This window comes from Hypanus sabinus, chromosome 12 (genome assembly GCF_030144855.1).
Source record: "Hypanus sabinus isolate sHypSab1 chromosome 12, sHypSab1.hap1, whole genome shotgun sequence".
NCBI lineage: Eukaryota > Metazoa > Chordata > Chondrichthyes > Myliobatiformes > Dasyatidae > Hypanus > Hypanus sabinus.
Window position 1 is genome coordinate 53,024,238 of NC_082717.1, and position 26,190 is coordinate 53,050,427.

General features: G+C 41.8%; 1 protein-coding gene across 6 annotated transcripts in view; it reads right to left on the reverse strand.

Annotated features, from left to right (window-relative positions):
* Window positions 1-1,202: 1,202 nt before the first annotated feature.
* The window catches only part of asb3 (ankyrin repeat and SOCS box containing 3), a 100,505-nt gene continuing 75,517 nt past the window's right edge, over window positions 1,203-26,190 (reverse strand). For 5 of the 6 annotated variants that reach the window (XM_059985926.1, XM_059985927.1, XM_059985929.1 and 2 more), the window contains exon 11: window positions 1,203-1,687. The gene's annotated coding sequence lies outside the window, so the exon portion shown is untranslated. Of the gene's footprint in view, window positions 3,491-26,190 lie in introns of all 6 variants that reach the window. The other variant, XM_059985932.1, reaches the window with a different exon arrangement.

Below are 26,190 nucleotides of genomic sequence, written 5' to 3' on the forward strand. Positions count from 1 at the left end.
TAGCATGGTTTAGAAGGTATTTGATATTGCTGGCCTTCATTAGTCAGGGAACTGAGTTCAAAAGTCACGAGGTAATGTTGCTGGTCTTAAAACTATGGTTAGACTACACTTGGAGTATTGTGTTCAGTTCTGGCCATCTCACTATAGGAAGAATGTGGAAGCATTAGAGGGTGAAGAGATCTACCTGAATTGGAGACCAAGTTTTATGAGGAAAGATTGTGGGAGCTAATGCTTTTCTCTTTGGAGCGAAGAAGGATAAGATGCGATAGGATAGAGGTGTATCGGGGTGGCATGATAGCATAGCAGTTAGTGCAATCACTCTACAACGCCTGTGATCCCCTATTCAGAATTTGATTTCTGCAACTGTCTGCAAGGCGTTTGTATATTCTCCCAAAGACCACCTGGTATTCCTCCAGGTGCTCCGGTTTCCTCCCACAAAGACAGTGAGGATTAGTAAATTGTAGATATGCTATGTCAGCACCCCAGCACAATCCTTGCCAATTTGATACATGTAACAAATAAAGCTAATCTTTTACTTTAAGTAAGATTACAAGAGGCATAAATAGAGTATCAGCCAGAAACCTTTTCCCAGGCTGGCAATGGCTAATAGCAGTGGAGATCCTTTCATGGTCAAACAAGGAAAAAATCCGCAGATGCTGAAAATCCAAAGCAACACACACACAAAATGCTGGAGGAGCACAGCAGGCCAGGCAGCATCTATGGAAAAGAGTACAGTCAACATTTCAGGCCAAGACTTTTCTTCAGGACTAGGTGATTTCATCCTTTTAAGGTGACTGGAGGAAAGTATAGGCAGCAGGTCAGTCGTTAAGTGGCCAGAATATGTTGCCACGGGTGGTGGCAGAGGCAGATACATTAGGGGTTTTTAAGAGACTCTTGGATAGGTTCGTGGATGAAAGAACGATGAAAGGCTGTGGTCTATGTAGGAGGGAAGGATTACATTGATTGTTGAACAGCTTATAAGGTCAGCACAACATTGTGGGCACTGGGCTCATTCTATATTGTACTGTTCTATGTTCTGTTTTCAATATTTTTCTGTTATATATCTGAATTTTATACACTTTTACCTTTCTCTCTAGGATTTTAATTATGTATGGGGTACAAGAGACCACAGGTACTTGATGAACTCAGCGGGTCATGCAACATCTATGGAAGCAAAGAAACTGACAACATTTCAGGTCAAAATGATCAATTTTAATTAAGTGTTATCAACAGATATTGGAGCTTTGATCATTGTATTCACAGTGGTTATTAATACACAACACCTTTGTAAACAAAGAGAAAGTAATATTATTTTCAAAAGGATCATCTAGCTATCCAAAGAAAACCTAATTCATTTTTGGCCTTAAATACTTCTGTAGACTTTTTTTAAAATCTCCCAAACATTCTTAGGTTATTTTAATTCTCATTTCCTCCCTCCCTAAGAAAAACAACAGAGGAGCACCAGAGAAAAGGGGGAAAAAATCTTTTGCTTTATATTTCCAATTGTCCAAATGATAATACTGGTGAATTATCAATGCAAATCAATCTTTCTCAATTAACTTACAACACAAAAATAACACAAAGAAAATGCTGCTATGGGTGAGCTTTGTGAATCTTGGATCCAGTCTCCATTTTCTTGAATGCAGATGATATTTCCATTCATGGTGTCTCATGCCATTCATATTTTCTGAAAATGTCAAAAAGTTTAACATCATCCAGTCAAATACTTACATATCAATAATTTATTACCTTCTCATATAGTCCTAAAAATCAATGACTAGCCATTCAACCCTAGGGAGCATATTTCAAACAGAACCACACTCAAAATACATACTCATTTTCTGCAGGCAGCATTAGAGGATGGTAATCACGGGTGAAACCTGCAACAATGTCCCCTTCTATAATCAGAGTTAATGAGGTCAACTAATAGTCTTATCATTGTCCTAGCCAAGGTTAACAGTAGGGGAGCAGAGCATATTTGAACTTCCACTTATCTTATCCTAAATAGTTAAACCTGATATACCTTAATATTTAAGAGTTATTTTAATATTGCCTGCTTAATTTGCTAGGTATCTTCCATTTACAATCAACTTTAAAAAATAATTCCATGACTTTGATAGTTTGTCTTGCAACGATGATAGATTTGTTTGAAAATTCAATTTAAGATCATTGCAGTCAATGGTACATTAAATTTGATTAACTACAAGGGCCAAGATACTTAATTATACTTAAGAACATCTGCTAAAATAGTGCTGTGAAAAGCAACTATACTGGTTGTTCCAATGCCTGTGGGGGTTGATTTGTATGTTCTAAGTATATTTATTATCAAATTTATTATCTGTGCAATTCTTTATGAGTAAACACAGCATGATCTGTGCTTTCCAACCAACTAGCTTCACCTAACATCTTCCAGCTGCCCTCTTCCCCCTCCACCCACTTTTTTTTATTCTGCCATCTCCCCCTTTCCTTCTCAGTCCTGAAGAAGGGTCTCGGCCCAAAACATCAACTTATAATCTCCCAGGGTCCACTTAGCTCTCCTATCAGCTTCGTCCTTCTCTGCCCTTGACCTTTCCGACCCACCTGGCTTCACCCATCACCTATTTCGTATCTCAGCCTGAAACAGCGACTGTTCATTCTTTTCCATGGATGCTGCTGTCCTGCTGAGTTCCTCCAGAATTTTGTGTCTGTTGCTTTGGATTTCCAGCATCTGCAGACATAGTCAGGTTTATGATTTGTGATCTTTTTGGGGTTTGAAGGCCTCAAAAAGGAATTCATGAACCAACCTGTTCTACTGCATTTCCCTTCTTAGGTAAAGTTCTCACCTGGTACCACTGCCAGGAGGAGTGGCTGTAAGGAGATGCAGGATGGGCACAGCCCTGCTCCTTCAACACCTCACTGGAGATCATCATGGCAAAGGTGAACAGAGGATTTGTGGCCTCAATGTCTTCGTTCCTTGACCCACCAACACAGAGGTTTGGTTCACTTTTACATTTGAGTTGAAAATCAGGTTACCACAAGAAGGAAGTATTTTTAGTCAGTGTGTAGTGAATTGTCTGCAGAGTAACCTATACACCAACCTTTTTTAATATTTACAGGATTTTAATTCCAAAGGACTGCTTGCAAAGTTTAAGAAATTTCATTTTGAATCAAAAGCTAAATTTTGCCAATAACGCTAAAGTATGCATGGAAATACAGAATTAAGTTTGTTAAGTTAACTGGAATCTGCAGAAAATACTTACATAAGATGTAGGAGCAGAATTAGGCCATTCAGCCCATCGAGCCTGCTCCATCATTCCATCATGGCTGATCCCAGATCCCACTCAACCCCATATACCTGCCTTCTCGCCATATCATTTGATGCCCTGACCGGTCAGGAAACGATCAACCTCCATCTTAAATATATGCACAGATTTGGCCTCCACCACACCATTTACTCTGTGACTTTGTGCAGGTTGTCAGGGAGTATTCTGGAGTTATGTGAATACAGCAGCTAGTAATTCAAACAAGAACCAGGCTTCAATTCTTATTAAAAATGTAGATAAATTCAGGAAGTTTGCAATTAACCTTCAGAGTTTTTTTGGTGATTGCAAGCAGAAAATTGCAGTTAAAAGCACAGGCTGTTCCAGAGATTGAAAGTTTGCATATGCATGAGCCAAATGCTAAGACAATGGGGTTGTGTTAATTGGCTTGCATCGAACAAGGCAACATGGTTAAGTTATTTGCACCATTGTCACTTAAGTGCAAGCTGGCAGACCAGACGAATGTTGTCACTGAACATACCAAATATGGTCACAGGTATAGGCAATCAGTAGTTTTTGTGTATTTACCATATTCATGTACTCTGAGACAACATTAATTTTGGGTGTCAGGCTCTCGGTTGACAAAAGGTTTTAGAATATCTGTGTTACTTAGTTTCTTCCAAAGGCATTCAGACCTTCTAAAGTGTCTTATCAATTACAAAGTGCTTCCAATATGTACCTCAAAGGAACTATTCGTCAACCCAAAGGATTGAAGTGAGCAATGTCATTGTAGCTACTGAAAATCACCAACTGTTACTTTTATCCTAAGTGTATAAAAATGTGATGTACCTTTGTGTTTGTGAGCCTTTACTCGGAGTGTCTCCAGAATGATGCCTGCTTGTGGTTTTGAATGAAGACTTCAATATCACCAGCTTCAGTGTCTCTCCACTTACTTTGATCACAGTCACAGCACAGGGAAACCCAGCAGCCCCACTGCCACTGTCAGTTTACTTTGCCTTTCCCCAACTCCCCCAGTACCCGTGCCACATCCTATCACTCTCCACTGGAATTCCAACTGCATAATCATTTTTTCCTGTTGGTATAACACCACTGCCCTAACCATACCATCAACAGGCTCCATCCAACACACTGCCAAGCTCCTGCTCTTGTCAGCCCAATGCTGGCCCTCTGCCCCATCACTCCTTCCAGGGTCTGTATACTGCTCCACCATCCACGCTGATGGTCCTCTGTCCATTTCCATTGTTACCAGCTTCCTACCCCCAATACTGGTTCCCTGTTCCCTCCAGAAAACAACCAGAAAGATATCTGTGGTCTTGGGCCATCAAATCAATTGTTTTGTAGCTCAGGATCATCGCAAACAAAGTGGGCCAAGTTATCCTCTACATGGTTGAATTCTGGACAACTGTAGACTTGTTAAATCAGTGCTTTCTGTCATCACTAAGCTCAAAACCACATCACTACAAAAGGCCAAAGACCAGGTAAGATGCCCAGATATTATGAGTCAATGTGAAAAGAATGATGTAGAAGAAAGGTGATTCCTGCTAAAGTGTTCTCCGGCAACAACAGAAGAATGGCAAAACTATATTTTTATTAGGGAATTTAAAAAGACTTTTCAAATAATCTATGATTAATATATGTCTAATTATGCAATGAAATGCAGATTCATGGTGGGTTTTAATTGCGCTGTCAACCATGAGCAGGCCAGATACAGCTGCAACGTTGACTATAGTCCTGTGCAGTTTGAAAATCAAAAATGCGTTAACAGCCAGATGTCAGTGTGTACAATCTGATGCCCTGGTGTTGGCCTTGTCATCAAGTCCACTGGTCTCTCTGGGTCATGCTGGCATACAAGCAACAACTTTACTCACAGTGCCATTGATCCTTATTAAGGTTAGCTCATGTTAATTTTATGTGTAGTTCTGCTCACTTCATTGTCCGTGATTTTAATTCAAATGATTTATCCTATTTTAACTAATATTTTGTATTTATTATTTTTGAGGATGTAGCTAGAAGAGTGGATAAGAGAGAAACAGAGGATGTGGTGTATTTTCAGGTCTATGATAAAGCTAGAAATTAAAGTGCAACATTAAAGCACATGGGATTGGAAGAAGGGCCTCTGGTTTGCCGTATGAGGCCTGGTTGCCACCCACAGTGTCTTCTACCTATGAAAGGGTGCTGGTGTAGAGGTTTTCAGCATAAAGGATCCCAATGGCTATGGCAGGTTCAAAGGGATCACATTTGGAACAAAGATGAAGCACCAACTGTGTCCAGTAGAATCCAGCCCATTATTTTACAAAGATCTCAAGGAAACCACCTTGCTTGTAATAGTTGGTGGTCTAATGAAAATAGCTTTACCTTAATAGCTTCAAAGAATATGCTTTTAAGTTTTCATATTTTTAAATCCCCTTGTCCATATTTTTGTCATTTCCAGTCACTGCTTCAGAACTCTCTTCCTGGTTTTTTTTATTTCCTTATCACAACACTCAAGGAGGCCATTTGTTCCCCAGGCCCCTACTTCCTTCTAGGGAAGCAATCCCATCAGTCTCTTTCCTTGTATCCTTCTTGTTCTGCAGCTCTCTCACAGGCCCATCAACTCCCATTTGATTCTTTTCCTACACAAAGGGATAACTTATAGTATACAATTAACATTCCAGTACATGTTTGGATGGAAAAGGGAAATAAACACAGGGCCAGGATCAAATGTGGGTCTCTGCAGCTGTAAAGTAGCAGAATTAACTGCTGCACCATGCTTCCCCAATCTACTCCCCCTTGGGAATGAAATCGATTTGCTTCCATTCTTGTTTAATGGATCCTGAGCTGTCTTGCAAGACTGAGAGAGAGAGCCTCTTGAGGATAGTGGAGGCCACAGGGATCGGGGTCAATGGTGCAGGGTGCAGCAGTGGCGGGAAACCCTAGTCTGGGGCCAAGCAAGTTAGTCCAGTAGCCCACAGATCAGTTGGAGTGAGTGTGTAGTTGGTCGAAGAGCGAGCACTCCCACCAGCAGCTTTCCCCACACCCAACCCCCACTGCAGCCGTAAACAGTTCTACAGCCTCTCTGGAAGGAATCCACAGTCAACATTTTTGGGTTGTGACTCCAGCACTTTGGATGTGTTCCTCAATATTTCCAGCGTCTGCAGAATCTCTTGCGTTTATGATTCCCCAGTCCACACTGCTCCCCTATTCTTGCTTCAGAAAAATATGCATAACAACAGACCATACAGGTGCTGCCTTACATCACAACACCTCTCTGGCTTCAGTTTCACACACACACATAAATCCTGAAATGTGCAGACCAATGAGAATTATAGGTTCTCAAAAACCGTGCCAACAAACTAGCGGGAGCATTCAAGGACGTTTTCAACCTCTCACTACTATGGGTGGAAGTTCCCACTTGTTTTAAAAAGGCAACAATTATACCAGTGCCTAAGAAGAATAATGTGAGCTGCCTTAATGACTATCGCCTGGTAGCACTCAAGTCTACAGTGATGAAATACTTTGAGAGGTTGGTCATGACTAGACTGAACTCCTGCCTCAGCAAGGACCTGGACCCATTGCAACTTGCCTATCACCACAATAGGTTGTTATGCCTGTGGCCCCCTCCTTTTTGAGAATCGCAAGATCACTATTGAGTCAGTTCAGGAGACCCAGGAAATGAGAGAAAGACATGCAGAATCCACAAAGAATTTGGAATGTGTCCTGGCCTCCGAAAGGTAGAACCATTGATACCAGCTATTGTCTCTTGGAGACGGAATTGTATTGCATCCTGTACGATGCATCGAAGCCCCCAGGCAATGAACCGAGGGGGAGGTTGGTGGAGGGATTGCATCATCCCAACCTGATTGACATCTGAGACCCTGTGAGTCAGGATAAAAGAGGGTCTGTGGGAACAACCCCTCAGACGCACCAGAAGAAACGCTAGCGATCCCATAATAGCGAAAGCCGGTGGGAAGGCCACTTGCATCCGTTTCCATTTGCCCCGGAATCGGTGGACCTTTACCACGGAAGAACGGTTTTTAGCTAACAATGGGGAAATCAACTCCCAACGACTCTCGAAGGATTGACATCATAAAAGGAATGGGCGAGTTTTAACCCGTCTTTCTCTCCAACCAAAAAGCTGGAGCTTGAATGAACTAAAGTGACTTTTATATTTCTATCGGACAATACATTATCGCCTAGACAATGATAGAGCTATTCCTTATTGATTATTATTATACCCACGCTTTTAGATTTAGTATTGACGATGTATGTTATCTGTATGTTTGCACTGATATTATTTTTGTGTACTTTTATCAATAAATACTGTTAAAAATAGTACCATCAGACTTCAACAGACCTCTCTATCTTTGCTGGTAAGTGACCCAGTTACGGGGTACATAACAATTACAACAGCAGACACAATCTCAATGGCTCTTCACACGGCTTTAGACCACCTGCACAACACAAGCACCTATGTCAGGATGCTGTTCATTGACTATAGCTCAGCATTTAAATCCCTCAATCCCAATTGAGAAGTTGCAGAACCTGGGCCTCTGTACCTCCCTCTGCAATTGGATCATTGACTTCCTAACTAGAAGGCCAAAACATGTGCGGATTGGCAATAACATATCCTCCTTACTGATGATCAACACTGGCGCACCTCAGGGGTGTGTGCTTAGCCCACTGCTGTACTCTCTATATACACACAACTGTGTGGCTAGGCATTGCTCAAATACCATCTATAAATCTGCTGATGATACAATCATTGTTGGTAGAATCTCAGGTGGTGACGAGAGGGCGTACAGGAGTGAGATACGCCAACTAGTGGAGAGGTACCGCAGCAACATCCTGGCACTCAACGTCAGTAAGTGGAAAGAGCTAATTGTGGACTTCAGGAAGGTTAAGACAAAGGAACACATACCAATCCTCATAGAGGGATCAGAAGTGAAGAGCGTGAGCAGTTTCAGGTTCCTGGGTGACAAGATCTCTGAGGATCTAATCTGGTCCCAACATATTGATGTAGTTATAAATAAGGCAAGACAGTGGCTATACTTCATTAGGAGTTTAAAGGGATTTGGCATGTCAACAAATACACTCAAAAACTTCTATAGATGTATCGTGAAGAGCATTCTGACAGGCTGGTATGGGGGGGGGGGGGCACTGCACCCGACCGAAAGAAGCTGCAGAGGTTTGTAAATCTAGTTAGCTCCATCTTGGGTACTAGCCTACAAAGTACCCAGGATATTTTCAGGGAGAAGTGTCTCAGAAAGGCAGCGTCCATTATTAAGAACCTCCAGCACCCAGGGCATACCCCTTTCTCACTGTTACCATCAGGTAGGAGGTGCAGAAGCCTGAAGGCACACACTCAGCAATTCAGGAACAGCTTCTTCCCCTCTGCCATCTGATTCCTAAATGGACATTGAACCCTTGGACACTACCTCACTTTTTTTAATATACAGTATTTCTGTTTTTGCACATTTTTAAATCTATTCTATATACATATACTGTAATTGATTTACTTATTTATTATTATTTTTTCTTTTTCTCTTCTATATTATGTATTGCATTGAACCGCTGCTGCTACGTTAATAAATTTCACGTCACATGCCAGTGATAATAACTTGATTCTGAGATTCCAAAAGATAAATAAAAATTTCAAAACTCTAACAATCCTTATGTTTTGCCAGGAATGTCAGTAAAGAATGCACAGAACCATATACCAATTCAGTTGTGTACAATATTCAACTTTTTAGTTCATTATAAGCCACAAAAGCTTAGAAAATATACCTACAACCATCCTTGCCTAATACACCCCCCACCCCACAAAAAAGGCTTCCTTTTGGGGGCTCATTAAGGAAGAAGCCAGCAATTGGTGCAATCATTAAGAACTTGTGTTGTTGATTAATTTGATATATTTTTATCCAGGGATACATCAATTTTTACACTGTCAGGGCCTTGAGGGACCTGCAGACATGATGGGTGCCATGGTAGCACTACTACAGCCTGGGGTATTGGGATTCACAGTTCAATTCCAGCGTCCTCTGTAAGAAAGTTTGTATGTTCTTCCAGCATGCATGTGGGTTTCCTCTGGCTGCTCCAGTTTCCTCCCACAGTCCAAAGACCCATCAGTTAGTATGTTAACTGGTCATTGTAAATTGTCCTGCGATTATGCTAGGGTTAAGTTGGTAAGTTGCTTAAGTTCCCTTAAGAAAATCTTGCATGAATTACTTCAGGTCCCCTATTTAGAGCCACTTCACATGTTTCACCTACACAAGAATTTCAGACTTTTTCTCGAAAAGTCACGACTTATCAGAAAGTGTGATCTGATAGAACAATGGCAAGTGAAAGCGCAAACTTTTTTGCAGGGATGGGATGCTAAGAAAAGAGGACTTGGGTTTAAGAGGAGGGAGTTTAAAAGGGACATCAAGGGAAACCTATTCACACAAAGGGCAGGGTGTGTTTGGAATGAGGTGCAGAAATAAGAATTAAGGTTGCTGATGTGTCCACCATGCATTAGGGTTAGGGTTAAAGTATGGCAGGCATATTAACAACATTTAAAAGCCATCTAGTTAAGTACATGGATAGGAGAGGATTAGAGGGCTATGGCACATGGATAAATTGGACTAGCTCTGTATAGTCTGCATGCATGAGTAGGCGAAAGGCCTGTTTGCATGCTGTATGACTCTAAGAGCTGGAATTGAATCAATAGCCATTGTCTATGCCACTTCCTTTCACTTTCCACTGCCCCAAATTGCACATAAAAATTAACTATATAAATGTTTATAGCATACTAAGTTCCCAGAGAACTTCAGATTCAATAAATTAATCTCTTTAGAATTCAATAGTCATTAAAGAAATATTTTTTACAACTGATTAAAAAGAAAGATGATCTGAAGTGCTGACGGACATTTATTTTATTAGAAATTACATTTGGTACCATAGGTTTATCGGAAATTGAACGTGAGAGTGTTAACAGATTTGATTGTCCATAAATTGACCTCAATTGAATACTGCAGGAGCAATTACGGGTTGCTGTCATCAGAAAATCAGTAACTCAGAAACATTATTCTTGTTTATTTCACTTCTATTCATTGTTCCATTAAATAGCCACAACATAAGAGTGTGCACTGTGAATTCAGTTATACAAGACATTGGTGAGGCCTCACTTGGAATATTATGTAGAGTTATTCATTACAGGAAAGATCTTATTAAACCAGAAGGAGTTCAAAACATGTTTACCAGGTTGTTGCCTGGACTTGAGGGCCTGTGTAACAAGAAGAGGTTACAAAGAATAGGATTTTATTCCCTGGAATTTAGAACACTGAGCAGTGACCTGACAGAGCATGCAAGATCATGAGGGGCATAGAAAATGTGAAAACACGGTCTTTTTGCCAGGGAGAGGCAGCTAAAACAAGAGGGCTTAAGATCAAAAGCAAGAGATTTAAATGGGACGTCAGGGAGCAGCTTCTTCATGCAAAGGGTGGTACATATTTTAGAATGTGACACCAGAAACAGTGGTCGAGGCAGGCACATTAGCAACATTTAGATATATACATGGATGGGATTAAATCAGAAACAATACATTAATATATATTTTTAATTGTAAATTATAGTTTTTTGTATTGCACTGTACTGCTGCCACAAAACAACAAATACACCAGTGATTTTAAAGCTAATTCTGATGAAAAAGGTTTAAAGGGCTCAGGGAAAGTGCATGCAGATGGGATTAGCTCACTGAGCCATTCACTATGGGTGAGTTGGGCTTAAGAGCCTGCTTCCATACTGTAAAGTAATTGGTAAAATAAATTATTATTATACCAAAGTACTGTGAAAACCCTGTTCATACAGATCAATTCATTTCAACAGTGCATTGAGGTAGTCTAAGGTAAAATAATAAAAGTGCAGAACAAAGTGTTACAGTAAAGGGGAAGTGCATTGTAGGTAGTTCTGGTTGCAGGTTAATTTCCTACTGCAAATGGCAAATTAATTTAATGTGTACAAAAGAGAACAAGCATGAGATCTCCATGTTTTGTTGAAAATGGTTAAATTCTGACAAATTTACCTTGGGCTTTGGCAGCCATTATTGTCAGTGGAGCAAAGCAAGCATCATCTCCTCAGGCAGTCACTTAGGATTGAATGTGACTTACTTCCACTATTGCTTTGTGGGTTCTGCGGTGGTCACTACACGTATGGTGACCTTACAGAGGTAGATGGTGGGTAGTTTGTGAGATGGTCCATTCCTCATGCTGCTTACCAGTGTGCTCACCAATCAGGGATCCAAGCTTTTCAATCCCATTTCAAATGTCCCTTCTCCACTTTGAGTGCTCAGAGTACAATTTTTCCCCCCATTGTTAATCCTTTCCTATAGTACAGCTGGGAATAGGGCATCCATTTCTGGAGTTTGATTCTGGACATCTGAATGCTATGGCCAGTTGACTGTAATGTGGCCCTTGTACACAGAAGTGAGAAGACCAATGTTGGTTTGCTTATACTTCCAGCAAATTTGTAAGATCTTGTGGGTAGAGCATTGGTAGTAATTTTGCAGCGTCTCCTGATGTCTGCTGCAGGCTTGAAAAGTATATAAGGTTAGGGAATCACTGCTGCTCAGTTGATCATAAATGTTGTGCCAGGTCTGAAGTCTTTGTCTACAAATACCCTTTTTATTAAATTGACTGAAGCCTGTGTTTGTGTACTGCAGATAGACAGAATTGAATCACGATATCTGCCTTCGCAAAGGATGGCTCCTGAGAAATGTAGAGTCTCGCCTTTCATTTATTTTTGGAGATAGGTGTGTGCAACAGGCAGAGGTTTGAAGAATATTTTGAGTTTAAGGCTCATCCTCTTGGCTATATTAGGACGTTCCAAGCCTGCACAAATGCAGGTTGTTGTCTACATACTGCGGCTGAAATACTCAAAATGGTAATCATGATTCTGGAGTACAATAGGATACTGGGCATGTCAAGTACGCTGACAATGAATCAGGGACAAAGACTCAGTGAGATCAACAAGAAAAATAAATCACAAAGAAAATAATTGTACTAAAGCATGACTAACTTCAAGGATGAAATAGTCATCATTCCACCTTGAAATATTTGTATTTATATTATTCTTATTGAAAATTCCACCTCACTCAGCTCTATACAGAAGATTAGAAGAGAAAGCCAGGAAATTTTAAACTAGTTAATTAATATTCTACAAATTCCTTGAGTAGACAGTTAAAGATATATATATATTTTATAAAGAGACAAGGTTCTGCATAGGGAAATAGGTACTAAGTTAAAGAGCAGGACCTCCAGGATTGTGATCTCAGAACTGTTACCCATGCCACATGCTAGTGAGGCCAGACCTAGGAAGATTATACAATTTAATATGTGGCTAAGGATTTGTTGTAGGAGGGAGAGCATAAGATTTTTGGATCATTGGGGTCTCCTCTAGGGAAGGTGGGACCTGTACAAAAGGGATGGTTTGCTCCTGAACCGGAGGGGGACTACTATCCTTGCTAGGAAGTTTGTTAATGCCGCACGGTAGAGTTTAAACTAGAGTTGCAGGGGGATGGGAACCAGAGAGCCAGAATAGTTAGAGGAGAGGTTGTGGAGGCAGATGGTGGTAAGACCTCAGACAAAGTTAGGAATCAATATGTTGAGCATGGTGCGACTGGTGTCCTGAGCTGCCTATGTTTCAATGCAAGAAGTATCGTAATCATGCTGAAGATGATGTAGCCGATTTACAAACAGGCAATGTGAAATGTGGAAAGGTTGTTGATAGGGTGAAACTGCAGGCAGCAGGATGAGTTGTAACATAAAAGGTGGACCAAGTCAAAAAGAGTGAATACAGGACTGAAGCTGTTGTATCTGAACGCGTGCAGTATACGGAATAAGGTAGATGAACTAGCAGCAGCACGGTTGCAGATTGGCAGGTATGGTGTAAACATCACTGAATCATGGCTGAAAGAAGATTACAGTTGGGAGTTTAATGTCCACAGATACACATTGTATTGAAAGAATGGGCAAAAACCCAGAGGAGGTGGTGTTGCTCTGTTTTGTAAAAAATGAAACTAAATCATTAGAAACAGGTTGCATGGGGTCAAAAGATATTGAATCATAATGGCTAGAGCTAAGGAACTGCAAGGGTAAAAAGACCATGGTGTGAGTTGTATACACATCTCCAAACAGTAGTAACGTTGTGGTCTACAAATTACAATGGGTGATAGAAAATGTACACCAAAGGGCAATATTACAAAAGTCATGGGAGCTTTCAATACGCAGTTAGATTGAGAAAATCAGGTTGGGGCAGAATTCCAGGAGGGGGAATTTCTAGAGTGGCTACGAGATGGTTTTTTAAAACAGCTTGTGGTTGAGCCCACCAGGGATCAGCTACTCTGGATTGGGTATTGTGCAATGAAACATAATTGACTAGAGAAATTTGAAGAGGGGAAGCTAAAGTCAGATGAATCAGTATTACAGTGGAGTAAAGAGAATTAGAGAGGCATGAGAGAGGAGTTGGCCAGAATTGATTGAAAAAGAACACTGGCAGGGATGACGGTACAGCAATAAATAGTGGGGAGTTAGAGAATTGGGAAACCTTTACAAACCAACAGAAGGCAACTAAGTAAGTAATTAACATAAAGATTCTTCAGAAGGTAAAGAAAGTAAGCTAACCAATATAATATTAAAGAGTATACCAGAAGTTTCTTCAGATACATAAAGTGTAAAAGAGAGGTGAAAGTAAGTATTGGACTGCTGGAAAACAATGGAGAGGCAGTAGAGTGGGAGAATGAAATGGCAGATGAACTGAATAAGTATTTTGTGTCAGTCTTCACTGTGGAAGACACTAGCAGTATGATGGACATTTCAGGTGTTGGGGTCATGAAGTTACTATAACTAAAGAGAAGGTTCTTCAGAAACGAAAAGGTCACTTGGACCAAATGGTATACATCCTAGGGTTCTGAAAGAGGTAGCTGAAGAGATCGAGGAGGCATTAGTAATGATCTTTCAGGAATTGAGAGATTCTGGAATAGTTCCAGAAGTCTGGAAAATTGCAAATGTCTCTAAACTCTTCAAGAAGGGAGAGGGGCAAGAAACTCCAGGCCAGTTAGTCTGATCTCAGTGGTTGGAGTCGATTATCAAGGATGAGGTTTCAGGGTACTTGGAGTCACATAATAAAATAGGCCATTGGTTTTCCAAGTGAAAATCTTGTCTGACAATTCTGTTGGAATTCTTTTAATAGCAAGCATTATAAACAAACGAGATTAAGTTGTTGTAAATTTGTATTTTCAGAAGGCTGCTTAACAATTTATGAGCCCATGGTATTACAGGAAAGATTCTAGTATGGATAAAGCAGTGGCTGAATGGCAATTGGCAAAGAGTGGGAATAAAGGGAATCTTTTAAGGCTGGCTGCTGGTGACGAGTGGTGTTCCTCAGGGGTCTGTGTTGGGACTGATTCTTTATGTCAATTATTTGGATGATCGAATTGATGGCTTTGTTACAAAGTTTGCAGGCTATATGGAGATAGGTGAAGGAACAGGTTGCTTTGAGTAAGTATTGAGGCCACAGATTAGGAGAAAGGGAAAAGGGCAGATGGAAAACAGTGTTGGGAAGTGTCTGGTCATGCACTTTGGTAGAACAAATGAAAGGGTTGACTATTTTGTAAGTGGAGAGAAAATGCAAAAATCTGAGGTGCAAAGGGACCTGGGAGTCCTTGTGTAGGATTCCCTAAACTTAATTTGCAGGTTGAGTTTATGGTGAGGAAGGCAAATGCAATGTTAACACTGATCTCAAAAAGACTAGAATATAAAAGGATATAATGTTGAGACTTTATAAAGCACTGATGAGGTCTCACTTGGAGTATTGTGAGCAGATTTGAGCCCCTTATCATAGAAAGGATGTACTGAAACTGGAGAGGATTCAAAGGAGGTTTAAAAAAATGATTCCAGAATTGAATGAAGAGTGTTTGATGGCTCTGGGCATGTTAATCACTGGAATTCAGAAGGATGAGGGGTGACCTCATTGAAACCAATCAAATGGTGAAAGGCCTTGATAGGGTGGATGTGGAGGAGATGCTTCCTATGGTGGGAGAGTGTAAGACCAGAGGACACAGTCTCAGAATAGAGGGGCACCCTTTTAGAATGGAGATGAAGAGGAATTTCTTTTGCCAAAGAGTGGTGAATATGTGAAATTCTTTGCCACAGGCAACTGTGGAGGCAAGTCTTTAAGTATATTTAAGGTAGAGGTTGATATATTCTTGATTGGTCAGGGCACGCACAGATGCAGGGAGAAGGCAGGACTTGCCACAGTTCTTCTGCAGACTTTTGCTATCTCGCTTGCTTCTGTCTCTCCAGGCAATCTCAGCCTCGATGTTGTTGAGATCAGGGCTCCGTGGAGGCCGCACTATCTAAAACCACATTTTTAAAAATCTCAGGCGTCTTAAGAATTTTCACTGAACTGTACTGTATATGGAGTTCATTTTCCAAGCAAATTCAAGACAAGAATACACTATTGCACATTAAGGGGATAAAGGAATATGGGGTCCATTTAGAAAAATAATACAAAGAGAAAAAAATCAGTAAAGGCCTTTTCCAATGGAGGGGATATGAAGGGTTGAGTTACTCCAGCTTCTCCTGCTTATAATGTGCCACAGAATGTTAAACTCCTTACAGTCACTGGGAAAGGAGCAAGGTGGATCAGTGACAGTAAAGAGTCCCTTGGTCAATGTCCGCACTACTTTTGTAAGAGACATTGATGATCGACTTCAGTGTAGTGCATAATTAATGAGTTTGTAGATAAAATAAAAACATTGCCCATTCAATATAACAAGGGAGAAAGTCAACAGGAAGATACCAAAAAATATGCAGCAAAGTGGCAATTGGAATTTAACATGAAGTGTTAGATAATGCATCATAGTTTTTGGAAAACTATTGGAGGGGGATACACAATGCCCGACAAGACATCTTTAAATGTGAAATACCCTTGGAGAGTAAGACCATATATTTTGGATATATACCTCAAGAATGGTTGAAAATAGATAAATATTCAATGAATATACTGTTGGTGGCTGGTAAAAAGACTCTTACTAGGGAATGGTTATCACAGGAGAGCCCAACTTTAAATACATGGATGGAAATTACAATGGACATTTACAAAATGGAGAAGATAACAGCATCTGTTAATCATAAGCTGGAACAATTTGATTCATACTGGGAAAAATGGTTTAACTACATAATGCCTCATAGGCCTGATTTTATTCTCACAAATCAATGAATATGTTGTAAGAAAAAAAAAGATCACTCCCTACTTGTACATCGTTCTTTCCTTTTGCTTGTTTTTTCTTTCCACTCTTTTCTATAAGTGTATACCCCAGATAAATACTTTGTGGAGATTTGTGATATAAATGATTACATGATATATATGTACAATGTCTGAAATACATCTTATGGAAATGTTTGTTTGATAAACTTCAATAAAAAAAATAAATTACAAAAAAAAAGAAATCTTAGATAATGCGAGGACAAACCCACAGGTCAAGCAACATCTGTAATGTGGGAGGAATTGTTGGTGATTTGGGTCAAAACATTGCATCTGAGAGTGCAGAAGGGAGATGGCCAGTAGGAGGAGGACAGTGTGAGTAGTGAGGCAGAGGATAAAGGGGGCTAGCATGCAGTGAGGAGGGGAGGGTGGTGGTAGTTTTTAAGGACAACAGACAAATTATGCTTTAGCTAGGGGTGAGGTGGAATTGAATGTCCAGCTTGATGTCAGACTAGTAGATCAGCATGGATGAAGGCTTGTGGCTCCCTTTCCCCCACCAGGGTCAGCAAGTTATTGGTGGGTTTTGGAGTCGGAAGTCCACGCGGGCAGGAGGAATGACATCTGATGGTCCTTTGGGTTTGTGAATCGGTGAGACCAGAGTTCGGGACCTCCTGATTTGGGTCCCATCATTGTAGAGTCCTGAATTCATGGCCTAGTGTTCAGTGATTGGTGAGTCCTGGGGTCAATGCCAAGGATGGAATTCCAAGGGTCATAGAAACATAGAAACATGAAAATAGGTGCAGGAGTAGGCCATTTGGTCCTTCGATCCTGCACCGCCATTCAGTCTGATCATCCAACTCAGAACCCTGTACCTGCTTTCTCTCCATACCCCCTGATCCCTTTAGCCACAAGGGCCAAATCTAACCTCCTCTTAAATATAGCCAATGAACCGGCTTCAACTGTTTCCTGTGGCAGAGAATTCCACAGATTCACCACTCTCTGTGTGAAGAAGTTTCTCCTCATCTCGGTCCTAAAAGGCTTCCCCTTTATCCTTAAACTGTGACCCCTCGTTCTGGACTTGTCCAACATCGGAAACAATCTTCCTGCATCTAGCCTGTCCAATCCCTTTAGAACCTTATACATTTCAATAAGATCCCCCCTCAATCTTCTAAATTCCAGTGAGTATAAGCCTAGTCAATCCAGTCTTTCTTCATATGAAAGTCCTGCCATCCCAGGAATCATTCTGGTGAACCTTTTTACTCCATCTATGGCAAGAATGTCTTTCCTCAGATTAGGGGACCAAAACTGCACACAATATTCTAGGTGTGGTCTCACCAAGGCCTTGTACAATTGCAGTAGAACCTCCCTGCTCCTGTACTCAAATCCTTTTGCTATGAATGCCAACATATCATTTGCCTTTTTCATCGCCTGCTGTACCTGCATGCCCACTTCCAATGACTGGTGTACAATGACACCCAGGTCTCGTTGCACCTCCCCTTTTCCTAATCGACCATCATTCAGATAATAATCTGTTTTCCTGTTCTTGCAACCAAAGTGGATAACCTCACATTTATCCACATTAAATTGCATCTGCCATGAATCTGCCCACTCACCTAACCTATCCAAGTCACCCTGCATCCTCTTAGCAGCCTCCTCACAGCTAACACCGCCGCCCAGCTTTGTGTCATCCGCGAACTTGGAGATGCTGCATTTAATTCCCTCATCTAAATCATTAATATATATTGTAAACAACTGGAGTCCCAGCACTGAGCCTTGTGGTACCCCACTAGTCACTGCCTGCCATTCTGAAAAGGTCCTGTTTACTCCCACTCTTTGCTACCTGTCTGCCAACCAATTCTCTATCCACATCAATACCATACCCCCAATACCGTGCGCTTTAAGTTTGCACACTAATCTCCTGTGTGGGACCTTGTCAAAAGCCTTTTGAAAATCTAAATATATCACATCCACTGGCTCTCCCCTATCCACTCTACTAGTTACATCTTCAAAAACTTCTATGATTCGTCAGACATGATTTTCCTTTCACAAATCCATGCTGACTTCGTCTGATGATCTCACCTCTTTCCAAACGTGCTATTATCACATCTTTGATAACCGACTCTAGCATTTTCCCCATCACTGATGTCAGACTAACCGGTCTATAATTCCCCAGTTTCTCTCTCCCTCCTTTTTTAAAAAGTGGGGTTACATTAGCCACCCTCCAATCCTCAGGAACTAATCCAGAATCTAAGGAGTTTTGAAAAATTATCACTAATGCATCCATATTTCTTGGGCTACTTCCTTAAGCACTCTGGGATTCAGACCATCTGGCCCTGGGGATTTATCTGCCTTTAATCCCTTCCCTACTAACATGTATTTCCCTTAGTCAAGGCCTTTTACCGGTGCCCTGGGTCTGTGAATCTCTGCAAGTCTGCTAGGGTAGTTGAAGGCCTAATGTCTGTATGTCCAAGTCTGAGTATATGTGTGTGGGTAGGAGGGCTGAAGTTGTTTTGTTGCTTGTTGTGTTCTGTGTGGCTCTGCTGAGCACTGTGGGCATGCTATGTTGGTGCTGGAATGTGTAGCGCTGCCTATGGGCTACACTTAGCACACCCTCGAGTGTGTCAGTTATTAACACAAACAATGCATTTTACTGTACATTTCCATGCACATGGGATAAATAAACTTGAATTTTAAGAAATGGTCAGATCCACAAACCTGCCTGTCCAGGTAGATCTATTGTCTCAGCTTGCTCCTGCCCCACTGAACTCATTTCTGCATACCTTGACACTGTCTTATCCCCCCTTGTTCAATCTCTTCCCACCTATGTTTGTGACACTTCTCATGCTTTGAATTTTTTCAATGATTTTAAGTTCCCTGGCCCCCTCTGTCTTATTTTCACCATGGATGTCCAGTCCCTATATACCTCCATCCCCCACCTAGATGGTCTTGAAGCTCTTTGGGAGTTTTTGGATTCCAGACCTAACCAAATCTCCTCTACCACCACTCTCCTCCATCTAGCGGAATTAGTTCTTACTCTCAATAATTTCTCCTTTGGCTCCTCCCACTTCCTCCAAACCAAGGGTGTAGCCATGGGCACCTGTATGGGCCCCAGTTATGCCTGCCTTTTTGTTGGCTTTGTAGAACAGTCCATGTTCCAAGGCTATACCAATATCCATCCCCCTCTTTTCCTTCGCTACATCGACGACTGCATTGGTGCTGCCTCTTGCACGTGTGCTGAGCTCTTCGACTTCATTAATTTTGCCTCCAACTTTCACCCTGCCCTCAAATTTACCTGGTCCATTTCCAATCCTCCCTCCCCTTTCTTGATCTTTCTGTCTCCATCTCTGGAGACGGCCTATCTACTGGTATCTACTAAAAGCCTACAGACTCTCACAGCTACCTGGACTATTCCTCTTCCCACCCTGTCTCTTGCAAAAATGCTATCCCCTTCTCACAATTCCTCCGTCTCCGCCGCATCTGCTCTCAGGATGAGGCTTTTCTTTCCAGGACGAAGGAGATGTCTTCCTTTTTTAAACAAAGGGGCTTCCCTTCCTCCACCATCAACTCTGCTCTCAAACGTATCTCTCCCATTTCCCGCACATCTGCCCTCACCCCATCCACCCGCCACCCCACTCGGGATAGGGTTCCCCTTGTCCTTACCTACCACCCCACCAGCCTCCAGGTCCAACATATAATTCTCCGTAACTTCCGCCACCTCCAAAGGGATCCCACTACTAAGCACATTTTTCCCTCCCCCCCTTTCTGCTTTTCGCAGGGATTGCTCCCTACGCGACTCCCTTGTCCACTCGTCCCCCCCATCCCTTCCCACCGATCTCCCTCCTGGTACTCATCCTTGTAAACAGAACAAGTGCTACACCTGCCCTTACACCTCCTCCCTCTCCACCATTCAGGGCCCCAGACAGTCCTTCCAGGTGAGGCGACACTTCACCTGTGAGTCAGCTGGTGTGGTATACTGCGTCCGGTGTGGCCTTTTATATATTGGTGAGACCCGACAGAGACTGGGAGACCGTTTCGCTGAACACCTATGCTCAGTCCGCCAGAAAAAGCAGGATCTCCCAGTGGCCACACATTTTAATTCCACGTCCCATTCCCATTCTGATATGTCTATCCATGGCCTCCTCTATTGTCAAAATGAATCCAAACTCAGGTTGGAGGAACAACACCTTATATACCGGCTAGGTAGTCTCCAACCTAATGGCATGAACATTGACTTCTCTCACTTCCATTAATGCCCCTCCTCCCCTTCTTACCACATCCCTGACATATTTAGTTGTTTGCCTGTTCTCCATCTCCCTCTGGTCCCCCCCCCCCTCATTTCTTTCTCCTGAGGCCTCCCATCCCATGATCCTTTCCCTTCTCCAGCTCTGTATCACTTTCGCCAATCACTTTCCAGCTCTTAGCTTCACCCCACCCCCTCCGGTCTTCTCCTATCATTTCGCATTTCCCACTCCCCCCACTACTTTCAAATCTCTTACTATCTTTCCTTTCAGTTAGTCCTGACGAAGGGTCTCGGCCCAAAACGTCAACAGCGCTTCGATGCTGCCTAGCCTGCTGTGTTCCACCAGCATTTTGTGTGTGTTGTTTGAATTTTAAGAGATATGATAGGATGATAGGAGCAGATTTACAAGGACATTGCCAGAGCCTAAAAATAATGGGGCCACTGTTTTACAAAAAGGTCTTATCTAGTGATCATAAATTTTTCATTGACAAGCAAAGGAAAATATTCCAAAGACATTTCCATATTGGACTCCAAGTAAGAGCATGGAGAGCTTGTCATAATTAAAAAGGATTTAAATAGGCTGCAGCAAAAAGTGCATTGTGAACAGAACATCAGCCTGCAAAAGCTGCCCAAACCAGACACACATGAAGACACCAAACTTATTTGATGGCGTATTTAAGCGCACAGGAAAAGTAATGTTGTTTTATTTGTAAGTTTATTGTAATGCAAAAATAACATACTTTTTAAAAAATACTGCTATTGATTAGTTCATGTTACCATTTACTTTTCATTATTGCAGAACTGGACACCTTTGTCTGTTTTGTTCTAAAGTTAAAAATAGCCCATGCTGAGCTTGTGCTGATGCCAGGTAAATAATTCATTTTGCCATGCCAAACATTTTGCATAAAAATATACTGTACACTCTACATCCTATATATAAAATCAAAACAAATCTCATATTTCTCAGTTTCTTGCATTCATGGGAAGAGCAGTTTCTGTGATGTATCGAGATAGAATGGTTTCTCTGGTGCATCAATAAAAATTGGTGAGGGTCAAAAGGGACATGCTAAATTTCTTTAGCATCCAGAGGCACTGATGAGCATTCCTGGCTGTGGCATCTATATGGTCGGAACAGGACTGGCTATTGGTAATGTTTCTTCTGAGGAACTTGAAGCTCTTCACCCACTTGACCTCAGCACAACTGACAAGCTCTTTCATTTTGCTGACACTGAAGGAAAGACTGCTGTCATGATACCATATTACCAAGCCTTCCATCTCCATTTGGTACTCTAACATGCTGTTATGTCTGCAAATACGCCTGTCCTGCACTGATCGGCTGGCACAGGTCACAGCCAGGGACACCATCCAGGCCAGGTGCTTCCACCAAGTTGCAATGGTGACTGTTGCTTCAGATGCATTGAAAGCTGCCAGAGTAGGTGGTGACATTTCAATCCTCTTCTGTTCAGTTCTATTTTGGACTGCTATTGGTTTTTGGCAACCCTGATATCTTTACGTAGGTTGTATCTCGAATTCCTTGGAAAGATCAAGGCCACCTCATTTGAACACAATGCATCCTGGACTTCAGTAAGAAGTGGATCACCTGGTTCAACCACAGCTTCCAGTCTGGAAACTCCTAGATTGTCTTCTTTGAGTACAATCTTCATGGTGGTGCTATACTCACCCAGGCTGCCTAGCCTCCTTAAATGTAAGATGGTCCACTGACTATTGATTTTAGATTCTTCTTTGAGACGGAGAAGCTAAAATTGGACATATCAGTATTACAGTGGCCATTGTTGATTGGAAGGACACTAGCAGGGATTAAAGTAGAACCGCAGTGGCTGCATTTCTGGGAGCAATTCAGAAGGAACAGGAAAGATGCACTCCAAAGATAAAGTGGTATTCTAAAGGGAGTTTGGGATAAGGGATGTCAAAGAAAGCTTAAAATCAAAAGAATGGGCATATAATAAAAACAAACATTAGTGGGAAGTTAGAGGATCTGGAAGCTTTTAAAATCCAACAGAAGGCAACTGAATATACCATAAAGAGAAAAAATATGAAATATGAAGGTAAGCTAGCCAACAGAGGATACAAAATTTTCTTACTCTCAATAATTTCTCCTTTGGCTCCTCCCACTTCCTCCAAACCAAAGGTGTAGTCATGGGTATCTGCATGGGTCCCAGCTATGCATGCCTTTTTGTTGGCTTTGTGGAACAGTCCATGTTCCAAGCCTATATAGGTATCCGTCCCCCTCTTTACCTTCATTACATTGGCGATGCCTCCTGCATGCATTCCCAATGTGATATGTCTATCCATGGCCTCCTCCACTGTCAAGATGAAGCCACACTCAGGTTGGAGGAACAACACCTTATATACTGTCTGGGTAGCCTCCAACCTGATGGCATGAACATTGACTGCTCTAACTTCCGTTAATGCCCCACCACCCCATCCCTGATTTATTTATTTTTTCTCCCCTCCCCCTTTTTTTCCTCTCCCTGCCCTTCACTCTGCCTATTCTCCATCTCTCTCTGGTGCTCCCCTCCCCCTTTCTTTCTCTCTAGGCCTCTTGTCCCATGATCCTTTCCTTTCTCCAGCTCTGTATCCCTTTTGCCAATCACCTTTCCAGCTCTTAGTTTCATCCCACCCTGTCCGGTCTTCTCCTATCATTTTGGATTTCCCCCTCCCCCTCTTACTTTCAAATCTCTTACTATCTTTTCTTTCAGTTAGTCCTGACGAAGGGTCTTGGCCCAAAACGTCGACAGTGCTTCTCCTTATAGATGCTGCCTGGCCCGCTGCGTTCCACCAGCATTTTGTGTGTGTTGCTAGTATGGATAGAAGATTGGCTGACTGACAGGAGGCAAAGAGTGGGAATAAAGGGGGCCAATAGTGATTGGCTGCCAGGGACCAGTGGTGTTCCACAGGGGTAGGGGTTGGGGTTGGTGTTGGGACCACTTCTTTTCACGTTATATGTCAATGATTTGAATGAAGGAATTGTTGGCTTTGTGGCCAAGTTTGCAGATGATGAGAAGATAGGTGGAGGGGTACATGGTGTTGAGGAAGCAAGGTGTCCACAGAAAGACTTAGGCAGACTGGGAGATTAGGCAAGGAAGCTGAAGATGAAATTTAGTGTAGGCAAGTGCACAGTCATGCAATTTGTTAGAAGGAATATAGGTGTGCACTGTTTTCTAAATGGGAAGAAAATTCAAAAATCAGAGGTACAAAGGGACTTGGAAGCCCTTCTGCAGGATTCCCTAAAGGATAACTTGCAGGTTGAATCGGTGGTAAGGAAGGCAAATGCGACGTTAGCATTCATTTGAAGAGAACAAGTATACAAAAGCAAGGTTGTAATGCTGAGGCTTTATAAGGCATCAGTCAGACTGCACTGGGAGTATCGTGAGTAGTTCTGGGTCCCTTATCTAAGAAAATCTATGCTGCCATTGGAGAGGGTTCAGAGGTTCACAAGAATGAGGAACATTTGTTGGCTCTTGTCCCGTATTTGCTAGAGTTTAGAAGAATGGGGGGGAGGGGGGAGATCTCACTGAAACCTATCAAATATTGAAAGGCCTATGTAGAATGGATGTGGAGAGGATCTTTCCTGTAGTGGGTCTAGAATCAGAAGGCTCAGCCTCAGAATAGAGGGACATCCATTTAAAACAGAGATAAGGAAAATTTTCTTTAAGCCAGAGGGTGGTGAATCTATGGAAATCATTGCCACAGACAACTGTGTAGGCCAAGTCATTGGATATATTTAAGGCAGAGGATATGTTCTTGATTAATCAGTGTCACAAGTTACGGGGTGAAGGCTGGAGAATGGGGATGAGAGCAATAATAAATCAGCCATGATGGAATGGTGGAGCAGACCCAATGGGCCAAATGGGCTGATTCTGCTCCTATGTCTAATGGTCAAAGTAATTACGTAGAAGCTCATCCATTTCTCAGACCAGCACTAAACAACTTTCTGTACTAAATGCTCACGGTTCAGCTTCTAATTCTATGATGACATAAAGAGCACAGTCCAGTAATCTGATTTACCAAACTGGCAGAGGGTGACTTGGTAGATGCTTTTGGTTGTTTAGCAAAGGTCAAGTGTGTTTGGATGCCTGGCAATTTTTTAGCAATGCACTTTTGAATTTGGCCTGGTTAAAGTCACTGCATTGATAAAAAGGGCCTCTGGGTATCCAGTTTCAAGGCTGTTGACCACGGAGCATGGTACTATTTTCCTCTCAAAATCAATCTTTTCCCTTATTATCAGCTTTTTTAAGTCCTTCACTGCCAGATCCCAGTCATCAGACCTACCATCTGCCCATGCTACTTTGGATGCCCTGTTTTTCAATTTAACATTATCCTTCACCTACTTTGGTAACCATAGACTGTCCCTTTCTCATGGAATCCCTCTTTCTAATTGGGAGTGTTGTGTGTTATGAATCAGTTATTTGAATATCTGACAGTGTTCATTTATAACTTGTCTCTTAGCTTATTTTCCAGGCCATCTCAGACATCTCCACATTGATAACAATACAATTTCCCTAATTTCAGTTGAAGACAGTGGTTTTGGTCTTGTGGTGTTCACTCTCAAATTGCATCTAGAGTTCATTCATATTGTGGTCACTGGATCTGAAGGAATCTTTAACCATCAGTTATTTTATTAATTCTTACTCATTATTCTTGACCAAATCAAAAATCTTGGGTGCCACAACAGTGTTTCAGTTAGCACAATGTTATGGCATTAGAGTTCAGAGCTCAATCCTGGCATCCTCTGTAAGGAGTTTGTATGTCCTCCTCGTGGAGTGCATGGATTTTCTCTGGAGCCCTGGTTTCCTTCCACAGTCAAAAGACGTGCCGGGTAGGTTAATTGGTCATTGGAGATTGTCCCGGGTGGGGGTGGGGGTATCAGGGGTTGTTGGAGTGGTGCTGCTTGAAGGGCCTGCTACACGCTATATTGCTAAATAAATAAATATTCTGTTCCTAACTGTGTTCCGTGACAAGAAGCAATCCCTAATGCACTCCACTTCTTCCATACAATTGGCGGTATGGTTTGTCCAATTAGTATGTAGATTAAAACTTCATGACAATTTCAGAGCTCTCCAAGATGCACTAGTTGTTCAGCCCTATCACAAAGTCACATTTTCCATGCTTGCTGACTCCTCTCACCAGTGTCGTCTTCACCCTCCTATTAACTTCACCCAAACCAATCCTATCTTACTATTCATGGCCTCTATCAGGACACACCACTCTGATTCCTTCCTCAATTAAAAACGCAACCATACCATCTTTTCTTTTGAATATTTTCTAACCTGGAATGTTGAGCACCCAGTGCTGGTCATCCTGCAATTAACAATTCAAAGTACATTTATTATCAAAGTATGTACACAGAATATAACTCTGAGATTTGTCCTGTTGCAGGAAGCCATGAAGCAAAGAAACACCATGGAACACATTCAAGAAAACATCAAACACCCAGCGCTCAAGAAAAAA